Source organism: Narcine bancroftii, chromosome 4 (assembly GCF_036971445.1).
Source record: "Narcine bancroftii isolate sNarBan1 chromosome 4, sNarBan1.hap1, whole genome shotgun sequence".
Classification (NCBI taxonomy): domain Eukaryota; kingdom Metazoa; phylum Chordata; class Chondrichthyes; order Torpediniformes; family Narcinidae; genus Narcine; species Narcine bancroftii.
In genome coordinates this window covers 213,681,284-213,701,781 of record NC_091472.1, presented here as the reverse complement: position 1 = coordinate 213,701,781, position 20,498 = coordinate 213,681,284, and the positions used below count along the sequence as shown (strand labels likewise).

The window sequence follows — 20,498 nt, the reverse complement described above, 5'->3', positions numbered from 1 at the left end:
TTGAAGAGTTTGAAGAGCGGTCAGTGTTGTGGGAAACTCAATTGCAAACTCCCATTAACATTAATCTGATACCATGAATAACAGCGTTTTGGCAGTGCAGCACACAAAGGTGCTGGAGAGACGCAGCAAGTCATGCAGCATCCAGCGAGCCTGAACCCTTCTTCTGGAGAGCAGACGCCTGAATAAAAAAGGTGGAAGTGGGGAAGGGGAAGGAACACACGCTAACAGGAAAAGGGTGGATTCAGGTGGAAGGGTAGCAGAGAAAAGTGCTGAGAAGTGATAAGAGGGCTAAGAAAGATAGCTCTCTGAGAGAATGATGGGAAAGGGATGGGAGACAGAGGGATTGGGAAAAAGATAGAATGGGGAAGGCTGGCTAACAGAAATTGGATAAGTTCATAGTGATGCTGTCTGGTTGGAGACAGCTGAGGCAGAATATTGTTCCTTCAATTTAAGGGTAGCCCAAACTTGGCAAGGCTTGAGGCCATGGACAGACGTGTCAATGTGACAATGGGGTGTGGAATTGAAGTGGCTGGCCATTAGGAGGTCCTTACAGTTGCAGCAGACAGAGCGAAGGTGCTCAAGAAAGCGATCTCGACATCTGTGCCCCGTCTCTCCAATTTAGAGGAGGCTACAACGGGAGCACGTGATGCAGTAGATAACTCTTGCAGATTCACAAGTAAAGTGTTGCATCACTTGGAAGGACTTCGGGGCCATAAATGGTGATGAGGGAGGAGGTGTGGGCACAGCACTTCTTGTGGTCAAAGGGGTAGGCACCATAGTGGACAATTGGTGGGAAGGTATGAGCAGATGAGGGAGTCACCGAGGGATTGATCTCTACAGAGGGCGACGAAGGAGGGGAATGGAGGGGAGGGGAAAGATGTGTCTGGTGATAAGATCCTGATACAGGTGGCAGGAATTGTGGAGAATAATATGCTGATGCAGAGGCTGGTGGGGTTGTAGGTGAGGAAAATGGGAAACCTATCCTTGTTGTGCCGATGGGGGGAAGGGGCCAGGGTAGATGTCCAGGAAATAGAGGTGAGGGTGAGGAGTGAGTTAATGGCAGTAGAGGAGAAGTCATGGTCACTGAAGAATCGAGGACATCTTGAAACAAATTAAAGCCTCATACTGGGAGAAGATGCTGCCGAGACAGAGAAATTGAGGGAAAGAAAACATGCTGGATCTTATTATTTTCAACTTTTGCAGAGACACCACCCATCTCAACTTCACCATTAAACCAAGCAGTTCCAGTCTTAAGCCTTCAAACACATTGGCCTCCATTCTCTCTGCACCAATCCCAAACTTACTATCAAACCCACAGATAAGGGTGGTGCTGTTGTCATCTGGTGCACTACCTTACTGAGGTCAGATGACAGTTATCACACACCTCATCTTACATCTGCTACCAGGATCAAGCTTTCCACTCCAGGGCATCTGAGATGTCCTTGTACATTAGTGCTTTCCTGCTAAGTTTCTCCTGCACTTTTGTGTACTGCACCAGATGCCAGCATCTGTAGATGTTTTGTTTACTACCAATATTTTAGTAGTGTTGGTCAAGGGATAAGCATTGTCGAAGTCAATGGCAAAAACTTTTATGCTCCTTTTCAAAGCCAATTTAGACGGCAGAACTTTTGTTCAACATCTGCTCTGATTCACGTGATTAGAGAGATCATCAAGATTTTATGCTCAGGCTTCTGGAGTGAAAATAGAAGTTGTTGCTTCGGTAAGCGAACTAATGCTGGGAGACTGGAATTCGAGTGGATTGGATACGTTTCACTCAGAGCCAACCAGATGCTTTACACCTTCCCCAACATTCGATCTTGAAAAATGGGAAAACTAAAGATCGAAAGAAAAACCTGCTTAATTCACTATGCCAATATCCTTCATGATACTGTGACACAAAGTCTTTCCTGTAAAATATGTTTGGTTTGGGACCATAGACCAAATAATAATTAAGAATAAGATAGGAATTATTTCAGTGTTTACTTCAAAGTAAACATAGCCTTTTTCCAAATTTTGTGATAAATCCAGAATCTGGCCTGTAATAACCACCTACTGTGACATTTATTTGATTTAAACACTGCAAATGATCAGTGAATACTTCAAAATGTACAAAAGCATAAATAAGTATGTGGTTTTAAAAGATAATGTATTTACCCCCTCCATAAATGTTCGTTCGCGAAGCCAAGCCAAAGAAGAAAGAAGAATAAGTGGAGGAGAAGCATACTCAGGGAAAGGGAAGGGAAGAGACAGGTATTCTTCTCCATCATCCTCCTCCTAGCCAATATCTTAATCAAAGTCAGATAATTGGGGCGGATGCAAAAGGACAGCCTTTACAGCCACAGCAGGAATCTGTGAATGAGTCACCTGGAGACATGGGCAATAGTGAAAAGAGAGAGAAAAAAAACACCGTTGCTCAAAGCATCAGAAAGACCCCTGCAGGAAAGAAATCTGTACAGCCACAAGTTACCTCACATCTAACATTGCGTCTTTTGAAAATTCCTGCATCATTTCCCAGCTCTTTTCTATTCATGTGGCAGCACAGCAATGATTTCAAAAGAAGTGCTTTTGTGCAACTTTTGTTTCTCTGACTTGAAGATCCAGTCCTTCCTCGACTTGCAAGGATCAAAATGTGCACGACATTGGATGAATATTTCCTACATATGGGTGGAAAGTAATTAATTTAAAGCAAGGTCAGGCACTTTTGCAATTATGTCATTGGCTCTAATATGCCGCAACCAAGGGATTGTGGCCAAGTTCATCTTTTACAAGTTGGCTATTTGAGAGATGTAAACAATCAGATTAATCTGCTTCCCCAATGCCAGACAACGGGAAGCACGCTTTCCACAAGTTGTGGCTTTGAAGCCCATTCCATATACATGCCAAGGCAAATATGATCAAGATGGTAAATTCAAGCATGAGTTGAGCGTAGGTTGCATCGGGTCATGTGTGGGGCCAAATGTGAGCTGCGGTGTGCAGACGACATCCATGGAAAAAAATGTTCCGTTTATTGGAGATTTTCGGTTTTCAAAAGTTTGGATAAAAGAATATGTGCCTATATCGCCTTTAATGTGGAAGATGCTCAAAAAGATTTCACCGGAATGTAATCAAATAAAAATTTGACACCAGGCAAATTGTGGCATCAGAGCAGGTTAAGAACAGGGATTAGTTTGTGTTGCAAACAAACCTGGGGAAAATTTGAGAATCTCAGATGATTAATAAAAAGTCTCAGGGCACTTTGCCCATGCAGATCAAGCTTTTCAGGGTCAAATGTTTGTGCACTTGGCATCGAGGCTTGGCCTTCTGCCAGTTGGATCCTGCAAGAGTGTTGACCAGTTTACTGAAAAATCTCTAAGAGAGAGAAAGAACAACAGAAAAGAAAAAAGTCATGAGTCATAAAGTTGTACAAAAGAGAAACAGGCACTTTGTCTCATCCATGCCAACCTTTATGCCCATCTACACCAATCCCATTTGCCATGTGTCCTCAAAGTAAGAAAGGGATGACGAGGATTGAGGAGCTTTCAAGAGAGAATTCCAGAGTTTGGAACCCAGACAGCTGAACACAATGAAAGTGCAGTGGAATGCAGACAATTTAAAGGATTGTTTGGTCTTTGGAGATTACAGGCAGAGGAAGGGGTGAGGTTTTGGAGGGATTTGAAAGTCAGGAATCTTTCAAATGTAAAGTAATCTGACATTTGCTAAAATAGTCCATAAAATTATTTTGCCCTCTTACTATTTTTAAAGATAAATATGTAGTGTGGGATCTTACACTGAAATATAAAGTAAAAATAAATTAATAGTGGAGGTGAAGCAATCATTTGAAGAGACTGTGGTGGCACACCACTAGGCAGGAGAACCGGCCCCGCTTGTAATCCACATGGTGGGGCAGTCAGCGAAAATGGTGCCGTCAGGGGTTTCCCCCTTCTTCTCAGCACAGGGCTCAGAAGACCACGCTGGGGGAACCACGTGACTCCCGGGTGACGTCAGCGCCCCTCAGCGCGGTTCTCAGCCAGGTCCGGGCTAAGACTATAAGTCTAGCCAGGCAGCCTGCAATAAATCAGTTCTGCTCACTGAGCTCAACCCATCTGGTTGTGTGTTCTTTCAGTAGCAGTGTAGCTGCCGCTGCAATTGGTGACCCCAACTGGTTCAAATGTCTTTGAACCCATCATGAGCAAACCTGCAATCAGTGCTATAGCCATCAAGCTGCCTGACTTCTGGGTTCAGGAGTCGGAGACCTAGTTCGGCCACGCGGAGGCTCAGTTTCAACTCTGCCAGATTTTATCCAACATGACCATGTGGTCGCCGTCCTGGACCAGGCCAACGCCAAACGCGTGCTGCACCTCATTCTGCACCCACCTGCCGAAGACAAATACGAGACCAACAAGTGAGTGCTCACCGGATCCCTCGGACTATCCAGGCGCTAGCGTGCTGCTCGGATGCTGCACCTCAACGCCTTGGGAGACAGGTCCCCAATGGAGCTGATGGACGAGATGCTCGCACTCATGGGTGATCACACCAACTGCCCACTCTTCGAGCGCATTTTCCTCGACCATCTGCCCGAGGACGTCTGGCCATTACTGGCCCAAGAGAATTTTACCGACCCGAGGAAGGTCGCTCAGAAGGCCCAAGAGCTATGGCTCGAGCGATTCCCGGAGGGCTTGGCGGTCCAGCAGGTCATGAGGCACGGGGATGACTAAATCAAGCCGGCTTCTAGCGCTGCGGTGGAGCATCCGGCTCCTGCAGGGGCCACCAAGAGCATAACCTGAGGCACGGCATCTGCTCCAGGGCTCTGCTACTACCTCCAGCGCTGGGGAGCCAAGGCTCGGAAGTGTCGTCAGCCCTGCTAGTTCAAGGGAAACGAGCAGGCCGGCCGCTGTTAATGGCTGCAACGGCTGGCCAAGGACACAGCCTCCTCTATCTGTGGGACTCAGTCAGCGGCCGGTGGTTCCTCGTCGACACTGGGGCCCAGATCAGCGTCATCCCGACCATGGCCATCGAGTTGAGGAACTGACCTCGAGGACCTCCCCTCGGCGTGGCCAACGCAACAGAGATCTGGACATATGGAGACAAGACAGTCCACTTCCAGATTGGCCTATGAACGTTCTCGTGGAGATTTACCGTCTCATCCCTTCCAACTGCCATCCTGGGTGCCGACTTCCTCCTCGCCCACGAGCTTCTCGTGGACATTCAGGGTAGGCGCCTGGTGGATGCCCGTACTTTACAGGCCATTCGCCTCGACGCCTCCTGCACAGAGCAGCCGCAGATGGCCACGATCAGCATGCCCAGAGACGAGTTCCAGCGAATCCTGGATGAGTTTCCGACCCTCCTCAAGCCACAGTTCTCCGCTGCCTCGCCATGCCACGGGGTGTTCCACCAGATCCCCACCCAAGGCCCACCGGTTCACGCCAAGGTATGCTGGCTCCCGCCTGACAAACTCCAGGTGGCAAAGGAGGAGTTTTCGCATCTGTTGGAGCTGGGGATCATTCGGTGGTCTGACAGCCCGTGGGCCTCGCCGCCCCACCTGGTCCCGAGAGCCTCCGCCGGCTGGTGCCCCTGCGGAGACTATCGACGGCTCAACGAGGTGACAGTTCCTGACCGTTACCCCATCCCTCACATCCAGGACTTTATGGCCAACCTGCATGGTGCGAGGGTTTTCTCCAAAGTTGACCTGTGCGTGGGTATCAAGACATACCCATCATCACACCCTTTGCTTTGTTCGAATTCCTTTGCATGCCATTCAGGCTCAAAAACGCTGCTCAGACCTTCCAGTGCCTCATGGACTCAGTGGGCATGGACCTGGATTTCGCCTTCATTTACTTAAGACAACATATGTGTTGCCAGCAGGGATCGGGAGCAACACAAGGCCCACCTGCGCACCCTCTTCTCCTGGATGGCCGACTTCGGCCTCACCATCAACCCAGCCAAGTGCCAGTTTGGGAAAGAGTCCATACAGTTCCTGGGCCATACCATCACGGCAGAGGGAGCCACGCCTACCGCTATGAAGGTCGCCGCTATCAAGGAGTTCCCAAGTCCGGAGAATTTTAAGGGGCTGCAGGAGTTCGTGGGTATGGTCAACTTCTACAACCAATTCATCCCGGGAGCTGCGCGCGTCATGCAGCCGCTATTCGCCCTCATTGCAGCCAAGCACAAAATGCACACCTGGACCCCAGAGGCCTGCAGTGCATTCGAGGCCACCAAGAAAGCCCTCGCGAAGGCTCGCCCACCCACACACCGACCTGCATATGGCACTCTTCGATGATGCCTCTGCCACAGCGATCGGCACCGTCCTGGAGCAGCAGGTGAATGGACAATGGACCCAGCTGGCATTCTTCAGCTGGCTTCTCTGCCCACCAGAGCGCAAGTATAGCGCTTTTGACCGTGAGTTACCAGGCGTGTACCTGGCGGTGCAGCATTTCAGCTATTTCTTGGAGGGGAGGACTTTTACCATCTTCACTGATCACAAACCCCTCACCCAGGCACTCATGATGGCAAAGGACCCCTGGTCAGCCCGCCAGCAGTGTCACCTCTCCTTCATGTCAGAGTTTACCACCGACATTCGGCACAAGGCAGGGAAGGACAATGTGGTCACCGATGCACTCTCACGACTGGCCATCTGCGCTCTGATGCCTGGCCTCGACCGACCAGCTCACCCGGGACCAGAAGTCCGAAGAGGAGACGTGAGCCTTCAGGACTGCCATCATGGGCCTGCGGTTCCGAGACCTCCAGACACCGAGCGGTGGAAGCACCGTCTTGTGTGATATCTCCATGGGCACCCCGCGGCAAGTGGTTACCCTGCAGTGGCGCAGGCAAGTCTTCCATCACATCCATGACCTCTTGCCCCCGTCCACCAGGTCCACAGTCCTGATGGTGGCAGAGCGGTTCATCTGGCACAGGCTGCGGAAGCAGATCACGGGCTGGGCCAGAACATGCACCCATTGCCAGATGTCAATGTACACAGGCACACCAGGGCGCCCGTGCAAGAGTTCGAGCACATCCGGGAACGGTTCAGCCACATTCACGTGGACATAGTCGGGCCCTTACATGTTTCCCGGGGCAACCGTTACCTGTTCATGGTGGTGGGCCGCACCACTCGTTGGCCCGAGGCGATCCCAATACCATACGCCTCCATGGACTTCTGCTTCCAAGCACTGTTGCACGGTTTGGTCGCCCGGTTTGGCATTCCGAATCACCTCACCAGCGATCGGGGTGCCCAGTTCACCTCTGCGGTCTGGGCACAGCTCGCCAACAGGTTGTGGATCGAGCTACACCGCACCATGGCCTATCACCCGCAGACCAATGGGCTGGTTGAGCATCTGCACCACCACCTTAAGTCAGCACATGGCTCACCTCACTGGTCCCGACTGGGTGGACGAACTGCCTTGGTTGCTCCTGGGCATCCGCTCCACACCCAAGGAGGATCTACAGGCGTCATCAGCTGAGCTGGTCTACGGCGCACTGCTGGTACTTCCTGGTGAGTTCATCAACGTGCCTCACAACCCCCAGCAGTCACCGCACGAGCTGCTTCCCCACCTCCGGGCCCGTTTGGACTCCTTCGCACCCCACTGCCGCCCAGACATGGCACATGGCCATTTCATGTCGCCAGCGAGCTGCTTTCCACAGAGTATGTTTTTATTCGGTGGTGCCTGCCTGCGGCACCTCTGCAGAGACCTTATGAGGGGCCGTACAAGGTTGTCCAGTGTTCAGGGTCTACGTTCATGCTGGACATTGGCGGAAGACGGGAACTGTTTACTGTGGACAGGCTGAAGCCAGTGCACCTTGACCTCACCAAACCAGTGATTGTGGCCCAGCCCAAGAAGCGAGGCCACCCAGCTAAAAAGGACATTGGCGCCAGTTCTGGGTGGGGGTTGTGTGTCGGCACACCACTAGGCAGACACTACTGCCCCTAGTGTTGTCTCATTATTATTCCACCAGCTTGTAATGCACTTGGCAGGGCAGCTGGCCAAAATGGCGCCGTCAGGGGCTTCCCCTTCTTCTCAGCACAGGGCTCAGAAGCCCATGCTGGGGGACCACGTGACACCCGAGTGATGTCAGCGTACCCCAGCGCGGTTTTCAGCCAGGTCCGGGCTGGGAGTATAAGTCCAGCCCAGCAGCCTGCAATAAATCAGTTCTGCTCACTGAGCTCAACCCGTCTGGTTGTGTGTTCCTTCAGTAGCATTGTAGCTGCCGCTACAAGACTACAGAAAATGGTATTGTTTTCTTGTGAGCAGACATTCTTTTCTTTGGCTTGGCTTCGCGGACGAAGATTTATGGAGGGGTAATGTCCACGTCAGTTGCAGGCTCGTTTGTGGCTAACGAGTCCGATGCGGGACAGGCAGACACGGTTGCAGCAGTTGCAGGGGAAAATTGGTTGGTTGGGGTTGGGTGTTGGGTTTTTCCTCCTTTGCCTTTTGACAGTGAGGTGGGCATTAAGGGGAGGTTTAATAGCGGTGTTCAAGATTATGTTTTCATATGAGAGGAGAAACTTTCAACAGGCAAAGGGCCAGTAAACAGAAAAGGTAAATTTAATAGTTTTTTCAAAAAGCCATTGGAATTCTTTTTGTCGAAACTAATTCGAGGGTTTTTGAATCATGGTTTGCAGAGTTTAATTTTCAATATGCACAACTTGAGTAAGTTACACCTTCCTTGGAGTGATAACATTATTTCTCACGACAAGAATGTTCAGCTGAAATGATGCGCTGTGTGTGTTCAGAGAATTTAATTTGTTCACTATCACCAGGTGGTGAGAAAAGAGATGCAATCCAAGAATCTGTGAAGCTACATCCTGATCACTGGACCTTTTTTTCATTTGAGATTAAGACAAGATTTTCCCATTGCCAAAGATATCTTTCTCTCCAGCACTTTCCACTAACGGAGATAACGTGCTTTCTTCCAGTGACAGCAAGAATGGGCTTCAAACATTTAGCTGTTTCACTAATTGATTTTTCTTAAAAAGCCCACAATTGGCTGCCTCTGTCTATCCTTCCTCCCGGTTGTTTACAGAGATTGAAACAGATAAGGGGGCTTCAGTAAGGGTCAGGGGTCGCACCAACCTTCTGACCCTTCATGCTTGGGTCAAGACATGAGGTCCTCACAACACAAGAATACATTGTTGTAAAATAGCACTATAAACACCAGCAGATGTCAAAAAACTGTAATGCATTGTAATTATTTATCAGTGTTGCAACCCCTGACAAAGAAACTGATGAACTCTGACTGAGGTGCAGTTAACTTCCATGAAATTAGCTTCTCTCAAGCCAGAATTGTGTCTTTTTTTATACTGACTCAAGGCTGTGGTCTGTCTCCAAACGACACAGATTTAATTAACATGTGCACTCTCTCCTTCCCTCCTCGGGTCAGTTGATCACACTTCAATATGGCTCCAAGCTCAGTTACCTCTTGCATGTCACATTCGTTTGTTCAAGTCCCAAAGGACCTTTGACTATCACGAAAGGCAATAGGTAAATGCAAGACTGCCCATAGACTCTCCACTAAAAAATGCTCAGATTCTGTGATGTTTATTTTGCACAATTTTCTATCTGTTCTCCCATATCTGTTCTCCATAATGCTTGGGACAGACATTTTTTTTTTAATTTATTTGCTCCTGTGCTCCAGTTTTAATTTTGTAATCAAACAATTCACATGTGCACACTCCAGATTTTTATTCACGGTTATTTCTATAAATTTTGGTTTGACGATGTATAAATTACAGCACTTTTTATACATATTTTCCTCATTTCAGGGCACCATAATATGTGGGACATTTGGCTTCACAGGTGTTTGTGAGTACGCAGGTATTGCTTCACTGGTGGCACATGTGGTTCCGCTGTTTAAGAAAGGGTCCAAATGTAAACCTGGGAATTATAGGCCCGTGAGTCCGATGTCTGTGGTGGGCAAGTTGATGGAAAGTGTTCTGAGGGATGGTATTTACAAATATTTGGAGGTACAGGGATTGATAGGGAGTAATCAGCATGGTTTTGTCAGGGGTAGATCATGCTTGACAAACCTGATTGAGTTTTTCGAGGGGGTTACAAAAAAGGTTGATGAAGGGAAAGCTGTGGATGTTGTCTATTTAGGCTTTAGTAAAGCTTTTGACAAAGTTCCCCACAGGAGGTTAGGGAAAAAAGTGGAGGCATTAGGTATAAATAAGGAAGTAGTGAAATGGATTCAGCAATGGTTGGATGGGAGGTGTCAGAGAGTAGTGGTAGAAAATTGTTTGTCCAATTGGAGGCCGGTGACTAGTGGAGTTCCTCAGGGATCGGTCCTGGGTCCACTATTGTTTGTTATATATATTAACGATCTGGAAGTAGGGGTGGAGAATTGGATAAGCAAATTTGCGGATGATACAAAGATTGGTGGTGTTGTGGACAGTGAGGAAGATTACCGTAGATTAAAAGGTGATTTAGGAAGGCTGGAGGTGTGGGCTGAGAAATGGCTGATGGAATTTAATACAGATAAGCGTGAGGTGTTACATTTTGGAAAGGCAAATCTAAATAGGTCAGTTGGATTAAATGGTAGGCTATTGAGATGTGCAGAGCAACAAAGGGATTTAGGAGCTATGGTAAATAGTACCCTCAAGGCTGATATTCAGGTAGATGGTGTGGTGAAGAAGGCATTTGAAAAAAAACATCAAAGCAATCAGAGTATTGAATTCAAGGGTAGGGAGGTTATGATGAAATTGTACAAGGCATTGGTGAGGCCAAATTTGGAGTACTGTGTACAGTTTTGGTCACCAAATTATAGGAAAGATATAAACAAAATAGAGAGAGTGCAGAGAAGGTTCACGAGAATGTTGACAGGATTTCAAGGTTTGAGTTACAGGGAAAGGTTGTGCTGACTGAGGCTTTTTTCTCTGGAGCGTAGAAGATTGAGGGGGGACTTGATAGAGGTGTTTAAGATTTTAAAAGGGACAGAGTAAATGTGGATAGGCTTTTTCAATTAAGAGTGGGGGAGATTCAAACTAGAGGGCATGGTTTAAGATTGAAGGGGGAAAATTATAAGGGGAACATGAGGGGAAATTTCTTTACGCAAAGGTTGGTAGGGATGTGGAATGAGCTTCCGGCAGACGTGATTGAGGCGGGATCATTGGTTACATTTAAGGAAAGACTGGATAGTTACATGGAGAGGAGAGGACTGGAGGGGTATGGACCGGGTGCTGGTCAGTGGGACTAGGAGGGTGGGGATTTGTTATGGCATGGACTAATAGGGCTGAACTGGCCTGTTCTGTGCTATAAGTGGTTATATGGTTATATGGTGCTTGGCTTGCTTCTAAGCTTTTGATCACCTTGGAGTCTTGAGTTGCTATTTTTCATCATGAATTGTGCCAATAAATGTCATACAAGCCATTGTGAGGCTGAAAAACGAGAAAAGAACAGTAAGAAACATCACCCAAACCTTAGGATGACCCAAATCAACAGTTTTGAACATCATTAAGAAGAAAGAGCACACCGGTGAGCTCAGTAATCATAAAGGGACTGGTATTCCGAGGAAGACCATCAGAAGAATTCTGATCATGATGAAGAGAAATCCCCAAATGTATGTCCAACAGATCAGAAACACTCTTCATGAAGTAAATATGTCCATGACTATTGTCCGCAAGAAGACTTCATGAACAGAAATACAGAGGCTACACTGTAAGATGCAAACCACGATTTAGCCACAGAAACAGGAAGTCCAGATTACAGCTATCCAAGAGTCAGCTCCCACAAGAACGCTGCACTCTCTTGGAGCTGCCTAAACCCACAATCTTTGCACACCAAAGCAGGATCATAACCATGAAGCCACTGCTAGACACCTGAACATGATGCACGATTGTAAAACATAATGTTTCCTTCAGCAGGGTTAATGGATCAAATAAACATTCAACAGCCCACAAACATTACATTGAGTTGCTTTATTGTCAAGTATACCGAGATACTCTTAACAGCTTCATCTTGCACACCATCTAGGCAAGTCAACTCATAGCAGTTAGTGGAATAATAATAAGACAACACTAGGGGCAGTAGAGTTACAATATATCAAATAGTCCATAGAGAGAAAAGTACAGTATAAAAATAGGCATCAGTGTAAGATCCATCTGTGACTGCTAACGGCAGGAAAGAAATTACTTAAATCTGGAGGTTTGAGCACAAGCATCAATCCATGAGCAACAGAAGTAGATCAATCAGACAACAATGGATTCAGCAGGTGAATGGAAGAATTAAGGGAAAGATGAAACAGGCACCAGTTCCACAGTCTTGAGTGTGTCAGCAGAGAGAAAATCTGAACACTCCATGGTTAGTGTCACCGTTAGTACAGCGCGGTTACAGCGCCAGCAGCTTAGGTTCGAGTTTGGAACTTCCTGTAAGGAGTTGTACGCTCTCCCAGCAATGATCCTGCTTCCTCCCACCCTCCAAAACATATGGGGTTGTATTTGGGTGGCATGGGCACGTTACCGTGTCTAAATGTAAAATTTTTAAAAATGGATTTTCAACAGCACTTCTTCTGCATTCACAGTCTTAACATGGAGCACCCTTAGGACCTGTACTTTATCTGCAGCACTGCAAGGAAGGTGGTGGAGCTATGAAGTAGAAGGGAACTGGGTAACATAACATGTACAAGGTATTCTTGGTGTTCTATAACTCGAACTGCACTCTGCACCCCCCGCCCCCCCGCCCCCCCGCATGGGACACAAACATCATCTCCACACATTTCAACCAGCATCCCTTGGGGTCTAAGAGGGTGGTAGGAATGAGAGGGGAGTGGAAATAATTTAGCTGAATGACTCGAAACCAGTCCAGCTAAGTGGGACTTATTGGAAATATTGCAGCCAATCAACAGAGATGCTCTGGCATGACCTTTTTCGAAATGTCACAAGTCACAGGATTTGGTGTCAACATTACACAGCAGTGTTTATTTTCTTTTTAATTGTGCACACATCGCAGGTCTGATGAAGGCAGGCCTCTGAAACCACAGATGGTGCGCAGCAGGTAGCAGCATTAGCTCCATCTCCACCGCAATCACTTCAACATGTTTACTGGTTCCCCAGAGACGTGACCCACCTCTTCACGGCAGTGACCAGAACCAGACCTCTGATTACGCCCACTTCATTGCTTCCCTTCTTTCACCTCGGGATGCCATCCCTCAAGAGTTGTCCTGGAAACTCAAGGAATTAAAGATCAATTTCCTGAACGCTGTTGGATGGAACCCCAGGAGAAGAATAACAGGTGGTTTTGAAAAAAAAACATCAGAGAAGTTTTGTTCAAACACTTTTGAAAATGTTATGGAAATATACAATGCAATGGAGAAAGATGACACTGTGACTGGGAGGGTGGTTGAAAGTGGGAGGAGGGGTCATCTGCTGATAGCTCCAGGGACATGCCAATCAGAGTTGGGAATCATAACTACAGCCTAAACAAATAAACCTAGAATGTTTTGGTGTTGATTAAAATTACAGGTCTCACATCAGCCCCCAAAACCAAGTTCTAGTTAACTGAGTGTTTCCCTGCACCTCCAAAGATTTCCAACTTTTTGTTTTTGGTCTCTGCTATCCAGAATCAGAATTTATTCTCATGAACAATGTGTCATGAAATTTATTATTTTGCGGAAGCATCACAGGTGCAAAAATCACTATAAATGACATATTAATAAATAAAAATTTAGTGCAAAATAAGAGAAAAGTGGAAGTAGTGACTTTATTAATTGTCCATTCAGAAATGTGATGGTGCAGGGGAAGAAGAGTAAAGGAAGTCAACATATGTAGGTGACCTTAAATGCACCATGGAACGTGAAGTAGGTCTTCCTGCAAATCATGATGAATGAGGAAGAGTTTATTGTCATATATTTAAGTACATGTGCATTGAAAGACACGTTTGCTATAATTTCCTTGTCACGTAGAGCATACTGACTCAAATTAAATGTAATTCAGATGCCACAAAGAGAAAATAAAGTAAATGTAAAAGATTCTATTCTCACATAATAAAATAAAATGTAATATTACACAAAATTTCCTTTTGTCAACCGTAAGACAGTCAAAGATTTGACATCTGCAGAAATTGCCTGGAGCCTCTAACAGTCAGAGAAAGAGAAGCAAAAGAATCCCCCCCCCCCCCCACAGAGACACTGGGCATCTGTGGATTTGTCTCTCGTGGTCCCGCAGCCTCCGCAGCCACATCATCAGCAATGTGAGCTCCGGATTCAAAGCTCTATCATGATTAGGAAGCCCTCAGCACCCTCTCGCATCTCGGTTCCGAGACACTTCTGCCAGTCTCCAGCAGTTCACAATTTGATGAGAGTTCCCTGACCATAGTCGCTGGCTGCTTGTCTGTTCTTCAGCCTCAGATCCTCTTTCCAGTCCACCACCTTGGTCACTGTTCCTGAGTTCATCTCCTCTGCTTCTCCTCCTCAAATGGTGGCCTGTGCCAGTCCACTGCATCCCAAGTATCTGCAACCCCTCGAGGCAACACAGGCACCGCCATCTTCAGCCCAAACATTGCAGTCGCAGAATTTCAAAATAACCTCAGTTGGAGCCCAACAGCAGTCAGACCCCGTGGGGAAGCACTGGGTCTCTGCTTGCCGCTCTCCCAAGTTCTGCACAGTGGTAGTGCTGCCGTTACAATAGCTCCGCCGTTTTTTTTTCAGGAAAAGAAGATAAATAGTTTTTAAGACATACAGCATGGTAACAGGCCATTTCGGCTAATAAGTCTATACCATCCAATTTACACCCAATTAATCTACATTCCAAATGGTGGGAAAAAACCAGATCCCCTGAGGAAAATCCACATGTAGGTTTATAAGTGATAAATATTCACATTTCGATCTAAAGGAAGATTTCTTCTGGATTCCCATCATTACTCATTGCAACTTCCAAATCTTAAACATCCTTTGCAAAAAAAGGTCCAAACAATGCCCGAATATTCTCTGTTGTGTAAAAGTTGGAGGAGTGAGGTTGGAAACTACCAAATAAAAAAACATGCATTTATCCCTAATTCTCAAATCTCAGATCAAGTCACAGCTGTTCTCTCCTGTCCTCCCATCTCCCATCTGGCCTCTTGGCTGTTGGCCTGCGCTCTTACCCCTGTCCCTTCCCTCTGTCCCCCCCCCACCCCAACCTTTTTATTCAGGTGCCTGCCTGCTTTTTGGTCATACCTAGACAAAGGGCTCAGGCCTGAAACATTAGTTATATATCTTTCCATCCTACGGATGTGCAGCACCTGCTGAGTTCTTCCAGCACTTTTGTGAAGCAATATTTACCTCGAATAGCGGTTGCCAGAAGAAGACAGTCTGACACAATGCATTGTAAAAGTGAACATACTTAATTCTAACCTTGATTTGAGTGGTCAGGAAGTTCAAGTGCAAAACGGCTCATAATTAAACATTAAAATGGCTTTTTCATTCCAAGGCCACCAGGTTGATTGGTGAGAGAAATTAAAATATCTCACGAGCCAAGAGAAAATAAAATGAGAAGATGCTGCTTTCATTTACTAAAGGGGCAAAAAAAAACAGAGAATAGCATGTTTCAGATAATTGTAAAAAAAAGATCAAAGGGATGATGGCCTTTTAAAAGGCCATCACAAGTTATATAGATCTAGACACTGTTGGAGGAAGTGGATACAAAAATAAACTGGAGGTAGGCTTGAGAAGGGGAAATGAGTGAGTGGGATGATTTGGATTGCTCTTTTAGTAAGCAAGCACATACAAAATGAGAAAAAAAAACAACCACTTACTGGGCTGAATGAATATGCATATATTTTACAAAGTTCTGAACCTAACAAGCTTCTGAGAAAAATAAAACTCACAATAACAATGATTCATGTTGAGAAATTGCTGCAATGTTTGCTGCCAACAGTATGAGGTGCCCAATTGGAAGAGCTTGCTTTGCTTTTTCTCTTGATTGCCAGCCAAAGGCAAATGTTGATGGCGCTATTTAGTTAATTGCTTTGTATCTGCCGTGATTGAGGGCTTTTTCTTTATGCATTTACTTATATTTTGCTCCTTGTGATTCTTGGCATGATTGCAATCTTGTATTTGGAAATTCCACCCAGATACAAGCACTTACATCTTGGCACAGAACCAGTTAAACATTGTGGTCAGCACTTTGCAACTTCCATGAAAGCCACAGTGGAGTCAACAACTTGAGAATCTGTGCATGGCAAGGAGTTCTCAGAGGAGCAGGAACTGAACTCCAGTGGGTTGGCAGAGACGGCCCAAGAGGAATTATAGGGTGTTTTCTTTTACTGTGGTCGATTGCACTCACCATAATAGAATATAGAATACTACAGCTCATGACAAGCCCTTTGGCCCTAGATGTTGAGCAGGCTCATATATTCCTTAAAAGAAATACTAAACTCTCCCTACACTGTAACCCTGTATTTTTCTTCCATCCATGTGCCTGTTTAACAGTCTCTTAAGTGCTCCTAATGTTTCAGCCTCCACCACCATCCCTGATAATGCATTCCAGGCACCCACAATTCCCTTACCCCTTTTACACAGTGATCCCACTTAATTGGTGTGTGAATGACCCATCTTTAAAGTCAGCTTGGGTCGTTAACACTGAACCAAGAAAAGCCGGGTTAGTGAGCCTTTTTTCAACAGGAGCCAGTGTGAAACCCACCAGCTCTGATACTACGTAACTTGGTGGGTAATACACGGGATAAAAATGAACCCCCATCCCATGTTCATTGCATTTACACAGGTAAGTGAAGCGATTAAAAGGGGGTTAATTCCTATCTTTTAACAGCTGTGTAAAAGGGTTATCTGTGTAATAAACTTATCCCTGATGTCTCTCCTAAAATTCCCTTGCTTAACTTTGTACAAACGTCCTCTGGTGTTTGCTATTCCTGCCCTCGAAAAAGGCGCAAGCTGTCCACCCTTTCTGTGTCTCTCATAATCGAGTAGACCTCTACCAAGTCTTCTCTCATTCTTCTACACTCCTAAGAGAAAAGTCCCAGCTCATAAAACTTATTTTCCATATCATGCAACATCCTGATATATCTCCTCTGCACCTTCTCCATAGCTTCAACATTCTTCCTACAATGAGGTGACCAAAAATGAACACGATATTCCAAGTGTGGTCTCATTAGATATAGTGTTATAGAGTCTCTCGACTCTTGAACTCAATACTCCCATAAATGAAGTCCAACATCGCATAGGTCTGCTTAACTATCCTACACAGTAACCTTGAGGGATGCATGGATTTGGACCCCAAAGTCTCTCTGTTCATCCTCACTCTTAAGTAACCGACCATTGACCCCTGTACTCAGCCTTCTGGGTTGTCTTTCCAAAATGCATCATGTCACACTTACCTGGATTGAGCTGCATCTGCCACTTCTCTGCCCAACTCTGCATCCTGTCTATATCCTCTTGTAACCTTCGACAACCTTCAGCTCCATCCATAACTCCTCCAACCTTTGCATCATCTGCAAACTCATTGACCCATCCTCTGCCTCTTCTTCCAGGTCATTTATAAAAATCACAAAGAGCAGGGGTCCCAGAATGTTTTCTTGCTGTACTCCAAGTGTTTTGCAGTCAACAAAGAGCTGCTTTTACAAGTCTTTTTACCGGTTGGGTACAGCGATGCTTGAGTTAATCTGTACACTGCAAGATACCAGTAAAAGGGCAGAAGTTACCCATTATGGTCAAGGGATCAATATTTGCTAGGACACCAGGCTGAACTACCAGACTCTTCATGGGTAGGTATTCTTAGGACGCAGTATTCCCTCACCACTATCTGGGAGCATTGTCTGTGATCAAATCCTTGGAGAAGGCAGCAAGCCAAATATTAGCCACTACTGACCAAAGTGTCAAAAATGTTTCTTTGATTTAAAAGTGTGTTGATACAACATTCGGAGAGTGAAACTTGGTTAATTCAGAATAAGTGGATAGATTTTTGAAGAATAGGGTTCTGGGGAAGAGGTGGGTAAGTGGAGCCGAATCAATGGCCAAATCTGCTATGATCTTATTGAATCGAGGAGAAGGATTGAAAGGTCAAATTCTGCTTGTATTGAATGGACAAAATTAAATGAATTAGTATTGTGAAAAGGTACTGTACATTCTCTTCACAATTTGCATCATTATAGCTCACACTATTTCCTCTTCAAAAGCATCCATCAAAAATGCTCATTGCAACATGCCCTGGCTTGCAGGATTAGCAGGTTTATTCATCCAAGTACAGTCCCTAAACATCAGGATTCATTTTGCAATGGACAGCAGAAGGCATATCGCAAAACAATGTGATGTTAATGCCGTAAATACAGTTCCACAAACCATTTGTGCATGCTAACAGTCAAGTAGGTCTTATGCTCTTTATATAGATTTTCTTTGTGCCCCCAGGGCGACGACTCTTAAATTCCCAATATAATCCTGAGCTAGGGGTTGTCAGAAAAGAGTGAGTTTGTTGCACTTCCTTCAAGGAACGAAGCTTTGAGAAAGTCCTTGTAGTGTCTCTCTGTCTACCTGGAATTCTCTCTGACAACGGAGATCAAAGCAGTGCCTGCTTCAGGGGGTTCCGTGTATCTGAAATTTTCCAGAACTTTGACACATTTATCTTTGGTTGACATTACCAAAGAGAGTACTACAGTTTTGTAGGTGGAATCTTTCACATTTTCAGGACTCATTTTCCTTCCATCCCCCCTCCCAACATGCACTGTTTAATTTCATTTTTCTTTTTAATACTTTTTGGGTTTTCTTTTTGTTTTTCTTACATTATACTGTACAACAAAGATTTTGCTTCCTGAACACTGTTGGGTGTATTTTATGGATTTTGGGCTGCTGATCACAAATATTACCTTAAAAGTTTCCTATCACATATCGTTTTTAAATATATCCTCTTTTTGTGATTTCCTGTCATATTTTTAAAACATGTTTCAAACACACAAAACCATAAAGTGCAATATGTCATTAAAAATTCATTTCCTGCATTCACACCTGGACTTCTTCCCTGCTGATCTTGGTGCCGTCAGTGACGAACATAGTGAAAGGTTTCACCAGGACATTGCCACCATGGAAAAACAGTATCAGGGCAACTGGAATCCATCAAAGCTGGCTGACTATTGCTGGACGCTGATACTAGTGGCATCGGAGACTGAGTACCAATGAAAATCAGTGGCAAAACATTTTTAGGTTGGTTGAACTAACACAATGTGTCGGCATCATTATGCAATTAAACATTCAATAAAAATTAATTTAATATGTCTCCAACTTCCAACGTGACGCAGTAAATCTGAAATTATCTTTGCGTTTAGCTTCAACTTGTCTATCTTAATCCCCAATTGTTTTTTCAGGAAGGAAACCTTTTGAAAAAATATGTTATCTGTTGTACCATGTAGAGGTTGACCTGCCTGGATAGCATGCAAAGTTTTTCCACTGTATTTCAGTACACGTGACAATAAACATTTCCATTCAAATTGAACTTGAAAGATCTGTGGCACTAACTCAAAGAAAGCGATTTCATCCCAGTGTTCTGACAAATATCTCTAATTAACCAGTCAATATCACAGTTCTCACCAAATATTGCTGCCTGAAAGTTCACTACATGCTTCCTGCATTTCAAAAAGCAAAACAATAATACCCCCAAATTTTGCTTGACATAAAACAAATGCAAGTTTTTTTGTGTGTTTCACGTCACCTTCAGTTTGAGCCCTGTCTTAGAAGATGAGAGAGGAGAAAAGATTTTTTGCCCCCACATGGCCTCTTGTGCAGGTCCATTAACTTTTCATCAAAGGAGGAAATGACTGTGATATTTTGCCACTCTCGGAGCCAGTGGCACACATCCCAAAAGAGAACAGTGAAAGCAGTGCAAAAGAAAACAAATTAAGCCTTTCATTGACTGAACCTTTCTCCGAGCAAAAATGCTCGAGAAACTATGTTCAATATCTCAGTCTAATGCTTTAATTGTAAATCAGAATCAGAATTTACTGTCATGAACATGTCACAAAATTCATGGTTTTGTGGCAGCATTACAGTACAAATATTGCAGTAAAATTATATTTAAAAATAAATAAATTAGTGGAAAAATGAGAAAAAATTAGGTATACTGTGTGGTTCATTGTCCATTCAGAGGGGAAAAAGTAGCCCTTGTCCTGCTGGATGCTCGCCTTTAGGCTCCAATGGTAGCAGTGTGAAGAGGGCATCGCTTGGGTGGTGAGGGTCCTTGAGGATAGCGGCTGTTTTCTTTAGGCACGTCTCTTGTAGATGAGTGAAGACAGGTGCCTGTGATGTCCCAGGCCAAGTTCACAACTCTCTTTGGTTTTTTTCCTATCCTCTGCATTGGCACCTTCATACCAGGCAGTGACGAAACCAGTCAGAATGCTGTCCTGGTACACCTGTAGAAACTTGGGTGACCTACCAAATCTCCTCATACTCCTCACGAAGTGTAGCCACTGGCGAGCCTTCTTCGCGATTGCATGGACACTAAGGCCCATAAAACACATGTAAAAATAAAACGTCAAAGAGTACTTACTCTCTTAATGAATAGCAAAGGCTTTCCAATGGGTTTTTCTTTTCCTCAAAGCTTATCATCTTTATGG

The 20,498-nt window shown here is 45.2% G+C and overlaps 1 protein-coding gene across 4 annotated transcripts in view; it reads right to left on the bottom strand.

Annotated features, from left to right (window-relative positions):
- LOC138761575 (partitioning defective 3 homolog B-like) overlaps window positions 1–20,498 on the bottom strand; it is a 1,428,627-nt gene that overhangs the window by 906,334 nt on the left and 501,795 nt on the right. The gene's annotated exons all lie outside the window — the stretch shown is intronic.